An 18,804-nucleotide genomic window follows, 5' to 3' on the forward strand; every position below is an offset into this window, starting at 1 on the left:
TCAGGATGCCTGGGCTCCTACCCTGTGTACCACAAGTTGCTGGGTCTGTACGTATAATTAGTTTAAACAGCAGAAATCTTTATTACTGGGGCAAATCCATCCTTTGTCTTTGTGGGTGGAAATTCCTATGATCTCTGTGTGACTGCCCATTGCTTACATGTGGGTGTATTTACTCCACGCAAAGGAGTTCTGGCCCAGAGTTTCAGGGTATTTAACAGAGCCTTGTATAACATTTTTACACTCATTCTCTAACATACAAGATGATACCAGGCAGTGGTACTGGCAGGACTTGCTCACACGGGTGTTATTGGTAGTTTAGATAAACAGTAACACCTAGGATGCCAGATGTTGTGATTCATCCCTGGTAATTCATGTTCCATTGGGGACTACTGGTTATTTATTTTTCAGCCCACTTGAAGTTTAATTGACTATTTCTCCACTTATTTTCCTTTCCCCCTCTGCTCTTTCTTCCTCTCATTTACTTTTCTTCTACCTACATTAATATTCATTTTGGCCTGAAGCATGCAGAAATCCCATCAGTCAACCAGGGACCAAGCACCCTAGGCCAGAGTATTCTATTTTTACTTAAGACCTAGTGATAGTATCCAAATAATTTCCAATTTTCCAATTGAGAGATGGGTGAGGGGAGAAGATGAAAACCTTTGCCAAGAAGCTCTCTGTGGTGGTTACTAAGATAAGTCAGGTAGCAGATGTCCAACCCAAACTTCGGTGTGTAATTAGCTGATTCAATATCCAAAAGAAGCAGGTAACTGTTGTGATTTATGAATCCTCTGCCAGGGCAGAGAGTTTACAACTTGCAGATATTTCTCTAATGAGGGAGAATATCATGAGCTCTGAGCAGTAAAACACTGTTTTCTTAGTATTTAAAAAGAATGGATTTTTTTTCTTTAGGGATGCTCTTGGCATAGACCATTTCTGTTCTTCTCTTTGCTATTTCTTGGAAGTATTCTGAAAACTATTGTTACAGTATGCAAATTCAATGCAGGAAATGTAACATTATATAAGTGTAATTATCTTTTCATTCAAAGATGTTTTTATTTGTCCATGAATATTTTAGTCCTTTAAAAAAAGCACTATTTTTGACAGTTGTATACATTGTCAAAAAGAAAAAAATCGGAGGAAGATGAAATTGAGGAATTAAAGAAAAACTAATAAAAGAAAAAATATGGATATCACTGGAAAAGCACAGAAAGGGACCATTTCAGGAAGAAAAAGAAGTATGCCTGGCTGTTGCCATTCTAGGAGAACTAGACAAGGAAAGAAGAGAATGGAAAATAAGATCAAAGCTGTAAAGCCATTTCTCCTCCCTTCTTTTCAGTATCATTTCATATGGAGTACAGGGTGAGGTGAGGGGAACTGGACCAGGAATCCTAGCAACCAAAATACTATGGATGCAAACACCTTTAAAATATGCAACTGCCAGCAAAAGTTCTCAGAGGGTCAGCTCACTCCTTCTGTTCCTGGGCAGAGCAGGATGTGCTCACAGCAGCACTATGACTTTGTTTTCCTCACTTCCTAAGATGGAAAGTTATTGTTTTTATGTCTGCAATATTTTGACATACAAATATAGAATATATTTGCCTATTTATATATATATATATATATTCTGTTGCCTATAGAATGCTGGGGAATTAAAAATAATTGCTTGGATGTAGTTAGTTTGAAGAAACAGCTGGAGAAGGGCAGGAGAAAGGGAAACAGTGTTTTGTACAAGTTGTTAGGATTCTTTTTTTGTACTCTATCAGGATTTCCCTTTCTTTTCTAAAATCTGTGTATTTTCTTCCACTTATTCCCCCCTCCCCCTCCCATCAATTGTTGTTTTCTTTCAAAACAGAAATCTGGACAAAAGTCACAGTAAAGTCAGTGGACTTTCTCTGGTGTAAGAGATTAAATGTCCTCTTCCTTGTCTCTGATCAATTTGCCCCATTTTTTTCTGTCTTGCCCACACATGACATTCCCTATTAAACAACTTCTTTCTTGTCTTTTTTTTTTCTTCATTATTTTTTTTTCCCCACTCAGCACTTTCCAGTAAATATCTCTGTTTTTCACTGCCAGTACAAGTGGCAGGCAGGTGTTGGTTCCATCCATTTACTGACAGGAGGGATATTTTATGGCAGAACCCAAAACTGGCCAAACAACAAGCCCACAAATGAAATCATCACCATCACAAGTACCAGCGACAGTGAAGGTGCTAGTTACGTCAAGTTTTGGACTTAGAAAGAAAAGATTGAGCCATAACTGACCACTTCATTGCAACTTGATGCTTTTGGTCCCTACAATTTCCTTACCAGGGTCAATATTTTAGGAACAGAACAGTAACTTACTGCTGTCTATAAGTGTCCAGGAGAAGCTGACAGTGGAATTGGACAATGTAATTGTTGCTTACTTTGAAAAGGGCTCCAACTGCACTCACATAAATGAAGTAATGGTGGCAGATTTATATGCAAATGATTCCAGTTCAGTGTGGATGTTGATTCACCAAGGCTAATAACATTTCAGCAGATTGTAACAAAGAATAATGGAAGAAATTTTTACTGGAATGACAAAATTGAAATCTTCTCTAAGTCTTTTTAAGGTCATGTAAACACTGTTTTTCATATTGCTAAACCTCTCATATAATCTTTCAATCTGAATCCTTGAATTCCTTCTAGAATCCAACCCCTATTTCACCCATAACAATGCTTATATGTTTCTAATTGCATAAAACTACTTCAGGCATTACACAAATCAATCCACATACTTAACACATATTTTTAATTGGCATAAGTTATTAAGTATTATATAAAATATATCTTATATATCTATAAGAGATATAAAATATATAATATATAAAATATACATATTATACTATGGTGCAGTAGTATTTGATTATCTTTGAAAAGGAGGTATGCTCCAATGAAAAGGAATAGTCTTTGTCTGGAGGGCAGTAGACCATTTCATATTTCACAAACAAAAATCTATCAAAAGATAAATCTAGGAAAGTTGCATTCTAGAACAAAGTGATGGTATGATTAGAACCTGTCTGTTCTCCTTGTGTTCTTGCTCCTAGTGGGGAAAGGTCTTCTACAGATGACTCAAAAAGGTTAAAAAAATTGTTGCCTTTTTCCTAAACCAACAGTAAGATGATAATATTATAAAAAAGAAACATTTTGGACAACATCAAAGTCTAACAGACCTAAGGAGACAGAAAACAGATGAAATCCCGGTGTGGGTTTTGATTCAGCCATGGTTTTGTCTTGTAACATGCTCATTGATAAAAGCCTATGCTTGTCACCTTTTTCTATTCTGGGTGGCTGGGAAAGAGATGTTGTAAATAAACTTCAGCACAATGGACATCTTGAAGGCACAATGCCTCCCAAATTGGTTTGGTTGCTGGCAACCGTGAAATACTTGCAGCTTTGAATTCAGCCCTGGATTCTGCAGAACTGTTTTGAGAAAACAAAGGTAAAATTTTGTGTTCCTTTTTGATTTTTAGAATGCAGAAACAAAGATGATCTGGATAACTTCAGGGTATGCAGTATTAGGTGTTTAAACAGAAAGGGAGAAGAATTATTCTGGGGTTTTGTGTTATTTTTCCTCAAAAATTAATCTTTGCATCCTTTTCTATGTGGAGAATAGATTTCAAACCCTGATCCACTATGACACACAGAGGGTAGCAGCAGGACATACTGCTCAAAAGCAAGCAGTAGAGACAATGCCAGTTTTGTATTTGGGAAAGTTGAGAAGAAAATGGGGAGTGGGAGTCAATAAACCCTCTATTGACAAACTTTGCCAGCACAATCCAAATCTGCAGGGGAAAACTAGAGCACCAACACTGGGAAAGAGCTTCCTGCTCCTCTGGCTTACCTGTGGAGGAAGAAGGGTATTTTCCAAACAGTTTTCTTGGCTCCCTTGTTATCACTTGCCTCCAAATATGCATCAAAAAACAAGAATGAAATTGTTCAGATGTAATTTACTTGGTTACAAGAATGGATTTTTGCCCATTAAATTGCTGGTGTATCCATAATCAAGTCTTAGTGTGCTTTTAAACTACCAACAATCTTCTTCATGTAGATCAAATCTTCTAAGCTGCAGTGCAGCTGATAGATATTTCCATGTACAGGGTTGTTATGAGCATGATTAATGCTTGGATACACTGTTTGGATTTTCCAGTGCCATGTGTAGGATTTACAAAGCCCAGACTATCTCATGTATAGCCAAAGTCCAAATAAACTTTGGTTTCTCTGTTCCTGAAGAAGAAACTTTGACAATAGAAGAAACAATTGCTTAGAAACAGTATACACTTTCTAAAAGATGTGCTGGCCTACAAAAGAATATGTTTTAAAAGTTTACACTGTTTTTACAATGCTTCTGGTGTTTTATGCAAGCTGTCATATAATGGAAATAATGACCTCAGGGACATGTGTTTATCTTGGGTTTAGCCCACTTAAAATACATTTAGCCTTTAACTTTTCCTTAGGCCAAAACCACATCAAATGGGCCAAAGATGGAATAAACACACAGACTCCTGAGGTCATTATCACTTCATTGTAGTTTTGCAGAAGAAAAGGAAAACAAACGCTGTCTCTTTGTGTTGCTTTTGGGACTCAGCATGCCCAAGTGATGGTGTATACACTATTTTATAAATATTTTCTTTTTAGGGATGTGCTGCTTCTTTCTTTTCTTTTTTTTTTTTTTTTTTTTTTTTTGCCTATGCCACTTATTAATTGTAAATTCTCTCTGTTAATACTTTAAAACATTGAAAAGCTAGAATTGTAGAAATTAGAGCCGGATCTGCCAGTGCAGTATTAGTAGCTGGCATTCTCCACAAAGAGAGGCACAGATGGAAACATTTTAAGAAGAGTTAGCATGGAGAATCTACTCCTTTTATGAGCTTAGTTCTGGAATACTGGATGAGGTTTTGTTTGTGAACAAGTAAATGAACTTTGCACCCCAATGCTACAAGGCAGTTACTGACCAGTACAATATATACAGATCAATGCTACTCCTACTGCTCCAGAGAATGCTAGTGGCAAACAAACTCTGCCATGTAACTATTAGGAAAGGCTTACTTTTTCTGTTGACCCTATTTTTAACATGAATATCATAGCTTATTCCTGTCATCTTCTGATGTAGTCACTGTGGACTACAAGTGATAAAATTTTAGTTGTCTTTTCAAAAGCTTGATTTTGCTTCCTAACATTTAATTAGGAAGGAGGAGGAAAAAAGATTTCTCTGAAACATTTGACTTAAAACCAAAGTGCCAAATATTTGTTCTGTTGAAGTTATTAGCAATTTTAAAAATGTATTTGATATGGTGAGGATTTCACTCTACACATGAATGGTACTTGGACTAAATGCTGTAAAATAGAAAGCTGTAGATTTTTTCTCTGCAAAGCCACCCAGAATAAGCTGAACTTCAATGGAAAAGAATTTCAAAAGTCCAAGGCTTTTTAGATTTTAGGTGAATTATATGTTTAAGTGACTTTTTTTCTTTTGGGTGTTTAAAGAGGGAAACAATATGGTTTGACTTGTGGTTGGATAAGATGACCCTGACAAATGTGCTTCCAAGGGAAAGGAAGCACTGTGTACATGTGTATGTTAAAGGGAGCTGTTTGCACTCGTGGCTAAGGCAAACTGAGGATATCCAAAATTCTGAAAAGGTCAGTAAGGTACTGATTCCCATGCAGGTCTGCCAAAGGCCCAGCAGCTGTGGGGAGGTGGGGAGATCTCTGCAGGAAGAGCCTATGAGCAGCACAGAGTCACTGCAAGGCTGCACTTATTGTAATCCCAGGGACTTTGAGGAAACACACCAGTAGCAAATGTGCCTGTTGGTTTTTCTTACTGGTACCTGCTTAAGAAGACAAGGCATTCAGAGGGGCAAGGATTCACTAACAGAGATGACCCAAACAGCTGTCTGTTCTTGCCCATAAAAATACCTCCTTAAGAGCTAACACCCACCCCTGGTTACTGAAGATTCCAAGTGGAATCTTCATTTTCATCATGGAGATGCTGGCAATATGTGACCTGTGTGGTACAGCCAGCCAAGGCTGTGTGCAGTACAATGCACCCCTTGGAGGAAAAAGATCTCCAAGAAGACTTTTCTCTTTCAAAAACTAGGCAACATCTACTTTCGTAGTGGATTTATGTGGCAAGGTTTCGTTTGTGTTGCTAACACATTGTGTTGATATCACAATTTTAGACTTAGAAGAGCTCCAAAACCATGTAATATCTGAGAAATTACACCATTTGAGTTAGAAAAGCATCACAGCTTAGCATGTAGCAGAGCAAACAATGTCTAACACCAGGTTTCCCCTTGCACCCAGAAGAGTGACATATGTGGAAGAGGAAAAAACTAGGATGTCTGTGATTGGAAACAAATAAAAGTATTTGGGTGGAAATCTCTTACCCTTTCTTCCCCTAAAAGTCACAGAACTGTGAGAATGACTATTCCACTTGGGGTCTCTTTGGGGCAGTCCCTTCCCCTGTGGGTACCCCCTGCTTCCCAACTGCACATCTGAGCTTGCTCTCCAGCCCTCTACCTTCTGCCCCTTGCTTGACCATGGAACTTGATATCCACCTTCCCTCCTTGTCCAGGACTGGAATGAACAAGAGGAGGGCAGTGTCCAGGCAGATCAGGGCATGTTCTACAGGGAGGGAGCTGGGGACAGGAACTGGGGACTCGGCCTGCAGAGGGGATTGGAGCTGTGGGAGGGTTTGAAAATGTCTTTACATGTTGGACTCATTTTCATTTCCAAAATTCAGTGTTTCTGGTAGCACTTATTTTTAGTTTGAAGTTTTATTTTACAGTTTTCAAGATTGGGCAGTGTGGTAATTTAGCAGCCCTTATGTGAAGGAAAGCTTCTGCACCACTTTTAATATTTGTTTACCATTTAAATTTTGTAGCATGCCGACATTTAAATGTTCTGTTTGCTGTTATTTTGACACCTTCCCTTTATTTGCGTATTTTTAATCTGTGAAAACATAAAACTTGGTGCTTGCTATTTAGAATCTTGGGATTAGAGCTGACTTTTCTTTGAGAGTGGGCCTGGGTGTACCTCGAACACAGGTGAAAAAACTGAGCTGGAGGTAACTGGAAAGTGTACCTTCCTGAGAGGTGATCAGTCAGTATTTTCTGACTTCTAGCTAAAATATGTATCAAGAACTTTTCCTCTACCACTTTAAGTTTCTCTGGTCTAAAAGAGAAAGGAAACTAAAAATTATTGTTATGCTGTAGTAATTAAAGGTTTTCCAAAAAAATACATAAGCTGATAAACAGTTTTGTTCTAAAATAATTGTCTTGGATTTAAGAACTCATCTTCCTTGTCTCAGCTCTGATATATTATCATGGAATATTTTCACAACAAAGCATGAAACCATATATCAATGTAGTCATGAATCTCAACCCAAATGATCAAAAGTATTTGCAAGCTATCGAGCTTGGCATGGTTTTGATTATACAATTCCAAGTGAGACCAGGTAACCTTCAGAGGTGGAAAATGAGTTTTCGTCATGATTTTTTAAAAACAAAAATTAGAAGTAAAATTACAAAGTAAGAAATTCATTAAAAAAGTACACTGAAGAAAATATTTACACAGTTACGTGGAATGTTCTCAAAGCATAATTATGCAGAACTGTGTTTGTGAAAACAAAATCACACAGGATCTTAAGAGGCATATACCCTATGTCTGGAATACCAGATATATTTCCCTACAGGTGGTCAAAAACCCAGAAGATCATCTCTTTCATTATTTTTTCTTTTTTTTTCCTTTACTCTTGACATATTTTTTGCTGTGGAAATCATTACTGTTACTGTTCTTTGATTTCTGTGCTTTATAGCAGCTCACCTATGGGCCATCTCTGCCTTCCATCAAAGAGCAAACCTCTATAATATTCAAGAATTATTACAACCTACATCTTCTATATATGAACAAATGAGTAAGAAAGAACTGTAGCAAGCCCTGGCAGATACTTCACTGTAGGCTTAGATAAGTGCACATTAATAATCTTGCATACAAGATTTAATCACAGCTGCAGCATTATTAGGTACAAAACCTAGTTTCAAATCTCGTGTAGAAAGTTGGTCAGTGACAAAGTCAGTTTCTGGTCTGTGGCCTGGAACTAAAAATACAATTTCCTTTTCTTCCCAGAGGAAGCCTCTCCTGGTGCACAGAAAGGAATGATCCTCTGTGAAAGGAAAATGGAAGTTACTTTAACTTTTATGATTTTGTGAAAATGAACTTAATTGCAATGTGGTTTTCCACAAGGCAGTCTATATCTTAACATGAAAATCAGCTGACACCTTCTATCTTCTTTGAGGATATGTTGTCAAAGATTCACTTGGAATTTAACTGTGTGGCCAGTGTAGAGTCAATAGGATCTGTATGGTTATATAAGTTTGCTGCTTTGAAAATTTACCCAGTTGTATTTTAAAATATGCTGTCTCATTACAGAGAAATAGAGAGGATTTTTCTGATACCTTATTGAGATAGCAGATGTGTGGCTTTGTGTATTTTTGTTTTCATTGCATCTTCTTTTGATTAGCTGCCTGTTTCTTGTTAAGCAATAACAGAAAAACATTTCTTCAGGGTTTTTTTTCAGCTCCAGTCTTCTCTATGAAAGTAAAAGAGGGAGAATTTTAAAGATCTGTCCTGTGAAACTGTTATTTCTTTGATTAACATTCAAAATTCTGATGCTTGTTTCATCAAATTAATGTAACTTTGAAGAAAGGAAAAAGGAAATACTGATTTTTCATAATATATTTTAATTAGGATGAGTGTTTGAGTCTTGGGAGTCCATCCCATGCGTGTTTTCAGATCTCTCTCATCATCCCAGAATCAGAACTCTAATTACCACCCATACAGATCAACTTGTATTCTGAAGATATCAGAAAATACATAATGAAAGATTATTCTTTTTAATTGCATCCTTCTAACACCTGCTATATAGTTTCTGTTGCCATCAATATGCTTGCACTGCTCTTTCTGTGTTTTTATTTCCTTTGTTATAGGTGAGCCTGTTGGTCTACATTTGGAAGAGGATCTGTGCTCAAGCATCTCTCTTTTCTCCTTCAGCTTCTAGCAGAATTTATGTGGTTGGACAATTCCTGGCATGTGTGGGGCATTAGATAATACAGCCTCAGCAGAAACAGGGGCTGTCCTGGGTGTGGGACTCACTGCAGGTTACCTGAACTCAGCCATGGCTCTCCAACTTCCCATAGCAGCAGGACGAGGGTAGGAAAGTAGGGACAGTGATGCCCAGTGAGGGAGCCTGGATCAAATCATCATGGACCCAAGAGGTTCTGCCTCAGGTCACATGGATTGGGGTCTGTCAGGAGTTTTTCCCTTCTGTTGTCCAGCCACAGTTTTGGAAACACCAAACATGGTGTTGCTTGAGATATTAGTAGGCATTTTGCATCCTGAATAAATGCTCCAGGCAGCTGTGTGCTGATGTCCCTCCCTCTTCTCCCTCTCCTGTTCAATGACAGGTTCAGAGCTATGGTGCACCCTGAGACCTTTCCCCACTGTACAGTACAGAAATTTACTATTGACAGTTTTTGGTTGAGCTCTGGGTGAAGAAGAGTCTGGATAAACAAGGAGCTGGAGTTAAACTAAGTCCTTAATATGTCAGACCAGAAACATCCTGAAAATCCTGTTCAACTCTGAATATATGGTATCAGCCCCTCTTTTCTGCCTCAGTCTTGCTGTGCCTGTCAGAATAAGGCTCTCTCTGAGCAGGCAGGGTTGGAGCACCCAGCTCTCCACTTCTTGTATGGTGCTGTCTACCCTCAGTCCATCCTGCAGGGTGAGCTGGCTTTAGAGCTAAGCAGGCAGATTCTTGAGAATTTTTTACCTCTGCATGTAGTCTTATAAAGTCCATTCACTGCCACTACAGTGCCTGCATTCATTCTGCTACATTCCTCCTGCATCCTGGATCCATTGATAATGAGGCTCATTAGATGGAGAGACTTGTTATTTAACAGCTTTCACCTGAGGTCCAACAGCAGAGATAAGGGATGATATCTGTCAGATGTTCACACTGCCAACAGTCATTAATTCCACAGATGAGATGAATTAGGAAAAAGTTCCATACTTCTCTTAGCAAGATTTCGAGCACACTCAAAGGGTGAGCCTATGCTAAGCCACATTTATTTTCAGCTGAACAGGACAGAAAATTAATGATGCCAGATGAACTCTTATTTTCTTCTCAAAGGCAAACGAGGATGTCTGAAAGAAGGGATATTATTGGCTTAATAGGATCCTTTCAGGGCTGTGATCAGCAGAACTTGATGGCAACAAGGAGTACACTGCTTACACTATGGTGTAGAATCTTGAATTCCTAGAGGGCTGTACAACAAGAGCAGTGGCCACTTCACCAACCCCCATTTACCAAGGGCTTAAATGACTACAGATTCGGTATTCCCAAATTTATTGCCTGTTTTGAAACCCTTAAAATACGCTTAACATCCATTTTGTGGAAGTCTGTTGTCTTTCAGAAGTCTTAAAATGGGCCTGATACAGGCTAAAAAGTATTGTTAAGATATTAACAACTAGGAAAACTCAAGTGCAGGGGATTTTTAATGACTTTAGTTTCAACAGTCATATAGAACAAAGGTAATCACATTTAAAAAAATCTTGAACCGTATTATTGAGCTATTCAATAGGAAGCAAGAAACTGTGTTTAAGAGAAATAAAACAAGTTTCAAAGAGGTAGAATTTCATTATGAATATTTAGTTCTTACTTGTATTTATTAATGCCTTAAAAAATGAAGTTGTAGTGGTTCAATTTTCAACATTTTGTTGGGATTACATTGCCTTTTAAAATTGACGTTGGTGAAAAAATTTGGATCCTTACTTAATTCAGATAAAGGGCTTTATTTTCTAGCATCTATATCTATATATATCTGTATCTGTCTCTGCAAATTTTTGTCTGAATATGTATTTCTCATATCCAAGGATCTAATGCCCCCTGAAGTCAACAGGGTTTTGCTAAGCATTTGTTTGATCCAGAGTAAACTCCCTAGGAAAGGGAGTCTGTCATCTAATTTAATTTATGCCATTTAATTTTGCTTAGCTATAGCCACCTCATACTCGCAAAGCCTCCCCTGGACTTCACCTGGGAAGTTGCATTTCATTTTTCAGAGGGGAAGTTTGGCTCTTAATTGTTGCATCATTTATCTGCCATAGTAACTAGCAACCAGAACTGGACCAGTTTTGTATGTTTTACTCCTCATGTTGAAAATCATCTTGGAAGAGATAATTTTTCAATGCAGAGAGAGTAAACCATTATAGTTTTATTAGATTTTTTCCAGAAGTCCATTGAAAATGCTTAAGAAGTTACTTATTACAGGTTGAAATATTGCAAATCTTCAATTTGCTTTGGTTTCCTGATAATCTACACTTTCTGTGCCTTTTATTATATCACAGAACTGCCAGAATAGTTGGATGCCTTTTGATTCATATTGAGGTTTCCTTTCTGTCTAGATCAATATACTTATTAGAGTGTCTTTTTTACTGGGGATTTTCAGATCTAGCATTTTGTGGATTTCTTCTTTTTTTTTTTTCTTTCCTGCAGTCCTGGTTACCAGGACACCAGGACTGCAGAGTTTTGGTGTTGTGGTGATGACAGAGATGCCAGCTGTCCTAGTGAGCCCCTAGCAAGAAAACCATGTATTAATTTTTTAATTGATTGCAACTCTTAAGGGTTCAATGCTTCCAGTGCTTTCTTTTAGTCTGCTAAAAAGAGGAGCAGGGAAGGAAATTGTCCATACAAGTAAATTAGCAACTGACTCCAACTGAAAGGTCAGAATGAGTCAGGTAAAGTCTTGTTTTTCATAGAAAGAAAGAAGGCTTTAAAAACCTTGTTCTAAGGAAAAAGAATGTGAGGACTGGAAATGGCACAAGAAATGAATCTCGAGATAAGGTTTTAAGAGGAGCTTAAAAAAAAGGATAAAATGTCACAGGTAAAGAATAGCAATAACAGTGTTTAATCCTCATTTTGGATTTGGCATGGTATGATCAATTTTATATTGGCAGGATAAATTAATGTATTAATGTGTTCATACTTTTCATTTCAACTGAAAAGAAACGGGCAGTGACCATGTTGTTTTCTTTATAAATACTTTGAACTTCATTATGTTAAAAAGGTAAAGTTACTTAAGTCTGAACTTCTTGCCATGCATTCTTATTCTGTAAGGTTATCTAGGTATCATCTTCTTACTAGGGGTTCTGTGATAATATTCTCAATGCCTGGACTTTGGCCAGTCTGGAATTACAATTCTTATGACACTCTCATTCTGATTTCAACATTTTGTTTGCAAGTGGATGCATTTAAAGTGTATGGAACAATTCTGCATTATACCAGCTTATCTGAAGTCTGCACACAGAGGAATTATTCCACAGACTTCAGTGGACTTTCCATAATTTTTGGATTGCTCATGAGAACCATGGATATACATAAAAATAGATAAAGACAAAAAAGGACATATATACTTTTATATATGACTTTTGCATATAACACTGATTTTCTACCTGAAGATCTTGTACAAATTCCCTTATTTGGCTTCCCCAGGTAAGTAGTTTTTCCTAAGTAGGAAAAGTGACTTATCCAAGTCACTTACTGAACTGAGAATGCAGAATTGTTCAATATAAATTGAAAAATTGGCAGTCTCTGAGGGCAAGGATCAATGTTCACCTACAAGAAGTGTGGAAGAAATGCACTTTATTTTTTTTAGAGGAAGTCAAAGGCTCTACCTAGCAGAGAAATTTGCATTCAGGAAATGTTAATTAAAATTCTCTAGATGAAAATTTCAAAATGGACATTGAAAGTGTTGATGGCACCTTGCTGTCCAAGCCAAACTTCATTCAATTTTCTCTGTTTTCAAGGGAAATTACTTCACAACAGATTTGACTAGAGAATCACTAATATGAACTACTCAAATTTCACATTCTATGCTGCTGTGCCAATATCATATTGTAAATACCAGTGAAGAAATATGGGATGGAGCACCTCTCCTACAAGGAAGGGCTGAGAGAATTGGGATTGTTCAGCCTGGAGAAGAGAAGGCTTCAGGTCAACTTAATTTCCTCTTCCAGTACCTGAAGGGCGTCCACAAGAAAGATTGAGGGAAGCTATTTATGAGGGCCTAGAGTGATAGGACAAGGGAGAATTGGCTTCAAACTGATAGAGTGTAGGTTTAGATTGGACCTACAGGAAGATAATTTAGTATAGGAGGTACTATAAAAGTGAATTTTGATTTGAGCTCCAGGGTCAGTTATGGAAGAATGTCCACAAAAGCCCATTCCTATAGTTATATGAGTTTGGCAAATTAACATAACTGACAAAAAAGCACCAATTAGGAGGACAGGTGGTGATGCAATTCCCCACCATGTCAAGCCCCTTCTCTGGAGCCCCCGCTTGGTACTGGCTGTACTTTGTTTATGAAAGTATATCTTGAAGAGTTGTTCTCAATCCTGGTAACCAGGGAGAGCCAAGGTCGCATAGCGGCCCTGGAATTTGTTTTGTCATTCTGCCTAGGGAAATGACATGGAAAATTACTGGGAAAACTAGCCACTAATACAATAGGCTACAAATACATGTGTAAAGAATACAGAGAATATATAAGAAAGACAAGGCAAAAACCAAAATGGCATCTGATGGACAGGGCTCTGACCTGTTATAGTGGAAAGTGTTCCTGATCATAGAAGGGGGTTGGAATGAGATGATCTTTAAAGTCCTTTCCAACCCAAACCATCCTGTGACATGAACTGCACAAAGCACTTGAAAGGTGTCCAATACAGTTTGCCGCAGGGACAAACCTCTGGTGTGGAAAGAAGACAGGCAAGTCAGAAGGGGCTGAAATGGAGAAAGGGATGAATTAAAAACCTCTTAAAAAGGAGCAATGTCCCTACCAGACTTAGGTGGAAGCTGAAGAAACAGAGAACTGGAAAAAATGGGAAAAAAGTATAGGCTCCTCACAGACCTTCAAAACCTACACTTTCTGACAAGGTTGCTCTGTTAGGTCCATACATTGTGCCAGAATAAGCTTTCAATGGCGTTTTCATCAAGTGAACAAATGACTTGATGAGTCCTTACATTGTTTTTCACTTTATTGAATTGTTTTCCAATTGCCTTGCTAGATTAAGTCACACAAGATCTTTTGAATGTGGCATACAAATTTCAACAATTTCCAGCAACAAGTGGCTGGGCAAACATCTACTATTTTAATAGATGAAAGTATGAGGTCAGTCTCGAGTCTTTTGTTGCATTCCCAAAACCTTCACTGCATCTCCAGAAAGATTATGTGTATGTCAAACTCCTGAATTAAAGAGGTATGCTGAATGCCAGACTAAATTTAATAGTTATGATAAGGCAATCTATATGATTCATCAAGTGTTTCAGGAAGAAATGTGCTGTTGATACACACTGGACTTTGTTCCATTCATTTTTTCATTCTTCTGCTAGCAAAAAACTTCCTTTCAAAAGATTTTTCTGTCTTTTACAACGTTTCTTGGTCATTTCACATTTTTCATTGACTGTAACAGAAATAACTTGCTACATTTAACTTGGGGAGTCAAAACAAGCATTGAGGTCAGCAGAACTATGGAAAAGATACACTTTCCCCTAATATGTTCTTAGTTTTCTCTGTTATCCAATTTAACAATATTGATAGCATCCATTTATGGATGCATTTGTTAAGTAAGAGGATATCCAGAATTTTAAAGTCTTTATAACAGGCAGATTTAAACTGTGTTTCAGATTATTTTTATCTCTGTGACTTCAGAATTTGACATGTACCATCAAATTCCAGTTCATTGGTTTACAAGTTCTCTTATTGGAAAGTAAACTTTCTATTGCTTGGTGGATTTTTGTGTTGTGCCAGGAATTTTGGAGGAGGTGGCTTGAAAGGTAGGTGGTTTACAAAATCAGAAGTGGAGTGATGAGGTTCTGGTAGTAACTGAAGTGAAGCACTTTAGTTTGGCTCTGGTTTTCACACAGAGTAAGATATCACACAGATGGTACTGGATACTGGACAAACTGGCTATTGCTCAGTAACTCTGGAAGATGCTGGCAGGGCATCCACAGGATGGTATTCCTTCAGTCTCTTTCACATTCTGTGCCTTTCCGTCAGTTCTTGGCAGAGCATATCCAAAATAATTATTAAGATTTCTTATGTCATGCCTAAACTTTTACTTTAGTAAAAAGTAAAAGTTTTTCATTTTACTTCAGGTGTTTCATATTTAGAGGGTGTTATGTTTATCCAGTGGCTTGACAAATATTACTGCCAGAAAAATGACTATGTCACTTCTTACCCACGAGACCCTACAGACCACTTACATTTTCAGAATATATCTGAAGGGCTGTGCTGAAACTCAGTATGCCAGGAGAGTGGCATGAGACTCCTGCAAAGCTGGAGTTCAGTTTTAAAAACGGTAGTTTTTAACTTCCAGTCTTTTAAAGAACTTGTTTCTAGACATTTTTGGTAATTTCCAACTACATTATACTCTTGCTTCCTAGATTAATTAGTAAAGATAATTTATAGCTTTGGAAGTTAGTTTCTGTTTGGCAAAAAATTACCAACAAGTGACATGGATTCAGTGTATTTTCTTAGTATTTCAAATGTAGGGAAGAGTCAGATCCTCTGAACAGAAGCAGCACATTCAGCTCACAGATGGTTTTCTTTTTGCCAGTGCCTCAGGCTAGTTATCTTTCCCTTATCCTACCAGACCTATACGGCCTATCTTGCCTTCCTTGCTCTCTAGAATCCATGCAGGCTACGTGAAAAAAAGCTGTGTACTTGGTGATTGTTCACATAACAGTGTTTGCAGCTTGGGAAACCCAGTTAGGTTAGAAACTCCTCCAATGTGTTCATTCCCAGTATCAGGAATATACCTGCCCATTGATTTACCTTCCTATTCAGAGAGGCCTACAATTCTCTCTGTTGCCAAGGCAGCCTCAAAGTGCACAAATTGTTTTATATTAATATTCAGCCCTTTGAGAAAGAAAGGGGACAGTTGGCATATTCAAGAGCGCTTGACATATTGCTGGTATTTTTGCCCGTGTGACTTTTTGACCTCTGAACCAACACAGCATTAGTTGTTCTGAAATAAAACATCTCCATTCCAGAAAGATCTTGGCACTTTATATTGATTTTATTTATGTTTTTATACTAACTTGTATTTTTAGACTAACTTTTACTCTTGTGACTTGGGAATTAATTTTAATTTCATTGTAAAATGTCTAAGATACTAGATAAGTGACACAAATATTATTGTTATAGATCTTTGTGTATTTCTGAGTGCAAACTTGAACTTGGATTTGACAAAAAACATTTTGTTCTACCCTTTTACACTGTTTGTTGGTATTTGCCATTTATAGAATTTTGTAAGACCAGTTAACTCCTGGTTATAATGCCAATATATGCACAGCTCTCAAGTGTTTCCTGCAGATGAGACACAAATATAGCTGAGAAGAAAAATTGGTAGAAATCTCATGAAGTCTTCAGATTGATTTTTGTCAGGCTGAACACTAATTGCACCAGCAAGGATCCCCCACCGAGCTGCTGTCCCTAGCTTGGATGTCCCCAGCCAGCAGCACTTGTTCCCCTGTGATTTTAGAGTGCCCCATAGTTTAAGTGCCAGCTTTGTTATGGCTGAATTTTCAAATGGACTGTCACCAGCAGGGAGCAATTCCTTTAGGTTTTAAGAGACGAATGAACCCCAAACCCAGCCTGGTTTTCACTTTCATTGATTTGAAAAAGTTTTCTAGGTTGAATTTGCTAAAAATAGTGACAACTAACGTTACCTGAAATTAATTCATGCTGTTCATTTTACTGGTAACCAGGGGAGAGATATAGGCAAGTTAATGTCCCTCTGTTTCACAATGATTCAGTGCAACTAGAAAACCTGTTATTTAGGAGATAATTTTAGCTTGCCATTGAGGTTACAAGGCAGTAAATGGCTCCTTGCTGTATCCTCAGAGTTTACCCAGCTCATTTATGAGGCTATTTATTGGCCAGTGTACTTAAAACCAAGCTAAATTATTACTACAGTATCAAATCTACATGAACTGCTCATCCTTTCCATTCATCCCTTCCTTTATTTCTTCTATATCTCTTTCCCTATGAGATACAGCAAAGTTCTTACTTCTTCTGTATTGCTTTTTCAAATAGTATCAGAGCAAATCATATTAAAAGAGAAAAACATTTTACATGTTAATTGCTGATGGTTTTTATTAGTTCCTTAATTTTAATTGGTTAAAATTTTGTAGAGTTTTTTTTTCCTTGGGGGAAAAAATGTGCTTGTGGTACAATCAGTTTTGTTAGAAGGATAATTAATTGCTCATATGCAAAGTGAAGTGGTTCACTTATTCTGTTTTGGATCACAACCAACTTACAAAATCCTATTTATATGAAAATCATCCAAACTTAAGATTCCCATATGATAGTAGAAGATATTCTTGTAACAGTCCACATACCTTTGCTTTCTCTCAAGCTGGGTAAACACTAGCCAAATGTTTTCAAGGGTCATGATAATTTTACTGATACAAAAAAAATTTCTTCTGTAGTTTGTAAGATTTTTTTCTAAAACTTTTTATACTGTGATATCACTTGGTAGAAATTGTTTACATGTACTTTTTCTTATGTACCACTTGTAGACCATAGTTTTATAGTTCAGCTTTCTTGTCTCTTTCTTGGTAACCTGCAGATTTGCTCCTTATTTAAATGCCTTTTATGGTGGTTGTCTGCCGTATACCTAACTTGATCAACTGAGATTCAAAATACACACAATTTACAGGTGTTGTGGACAGCAGTCATGGAATGAAGTAGCAGCTCTGTGAAAAATTCATATGGGATCAGCTGTCACTAGGCTCTAGCCCTTTATTTAGGAGAATTACAGACCTGAACAACTTCTTCTGAAGGCAAATATGTTATGTTGGCTTTTAAAATTTTTGTTCATTAACACTTTTGTTTTCATATGAAAAAAATTCTCTTCCAAAAGTAGTTCATACCTGTAAGTGATTTCAGCAGAGCTGCAGCTGAAGTCCAGTCACCTTAAAAATCTTCAACCTGTTTTAAAGCAGTTCTTAGCTGACTTTGGTGAGGCTAGTCTTGACTTTTGCAATATCTCCCTGACACCCAGCAAGTACTGGAAACTCATTTGTATAATTTTGTCCTTATAAAAAGTAATTTAAAGTAAAGTGCTACTTATAATTGCAAATCAGGCCCAGTCTTGAAGATCATTTAATCCAAAAAATAGAAGGGGATCTGATGATGAGGTGCATCAGTAACACCTTCCCAATTCCCAGACTTTCTGTATTGTCACTCATGGTTACAGTGGTTTTCTGTTGGGCTTGTTTCTTTAGGTAAACCCAAAGTGACTTGAATTTAGTAAATTTGTCTTTCTATTTTGCAGATTATGACAAGTGTAATGTTAGGGAGATGTGATTTAATTTTGAGCATCATTGGTACACCACTGAGAGATGTTCCTAATGTGCATATGTAATGTCAAATACGCTGTTAAAGTGCCCAGAGACAAAGCCAATATGAGTTCTCAGTGTGGGAGGGCATTTGTATGTATGTATCAAAGAGAATAAACTGGAAACACCACAAGGATACCAAAGTGGCAGGTTGTAACCCCTCTATTTCAGCAACACTGACCTGTTACTATCAGACATACGCTCCATAGTGTGGAACATACACAGCTTTAATCATTTGGAGGCATATGTTAGGAATTATATTATCTTATTGGCCTGAAATATAACATTAACAATAATTCAAATTGATGTGAAACTCTTTGTTTTAAG

At 37.3% G+C, this 18,804-nt stretch overlaps 1 long non-coding RNA gene across 1 annotated transcript; it reads right to left on the reverse strand.

The window, feature by feature from the left end:
• Window positions 1-6,208: 6,208 nt before the first annotated feature.
• Window positions 6,209-9,930, reverse strand: LOC147653802 (uncharacterized). The gene is made up of 3 exons (XR_015285781.1): window positions 9,853-9,930; window positions 8,480-8,613; window positions 6,209-8,187 (listed from the first exon to the last, which is right to left on the reverse strand). It is a non-coding gene; the product is annotated as an uncharacterized LOC147653802 (long non-coding RNA).
• Window positions 9,931-18,804: the final 8,874 nt, after the last annotated feature.

The sequence above is a fragment of the Cyanistes caeruleus genome, chromosome 4, assembly GCF_971803275.1.
Source record: "Cyanistes caeruleus chromosome 4, bCyaCae1.hap1.1, whole genome shotgun sequence".
Lineage (NCBI taxonomy): Eukaryota > Metazoa > Chordata > Aves > Passeriformes > Paridae > Cyanistes > Cyanistes caeruleus.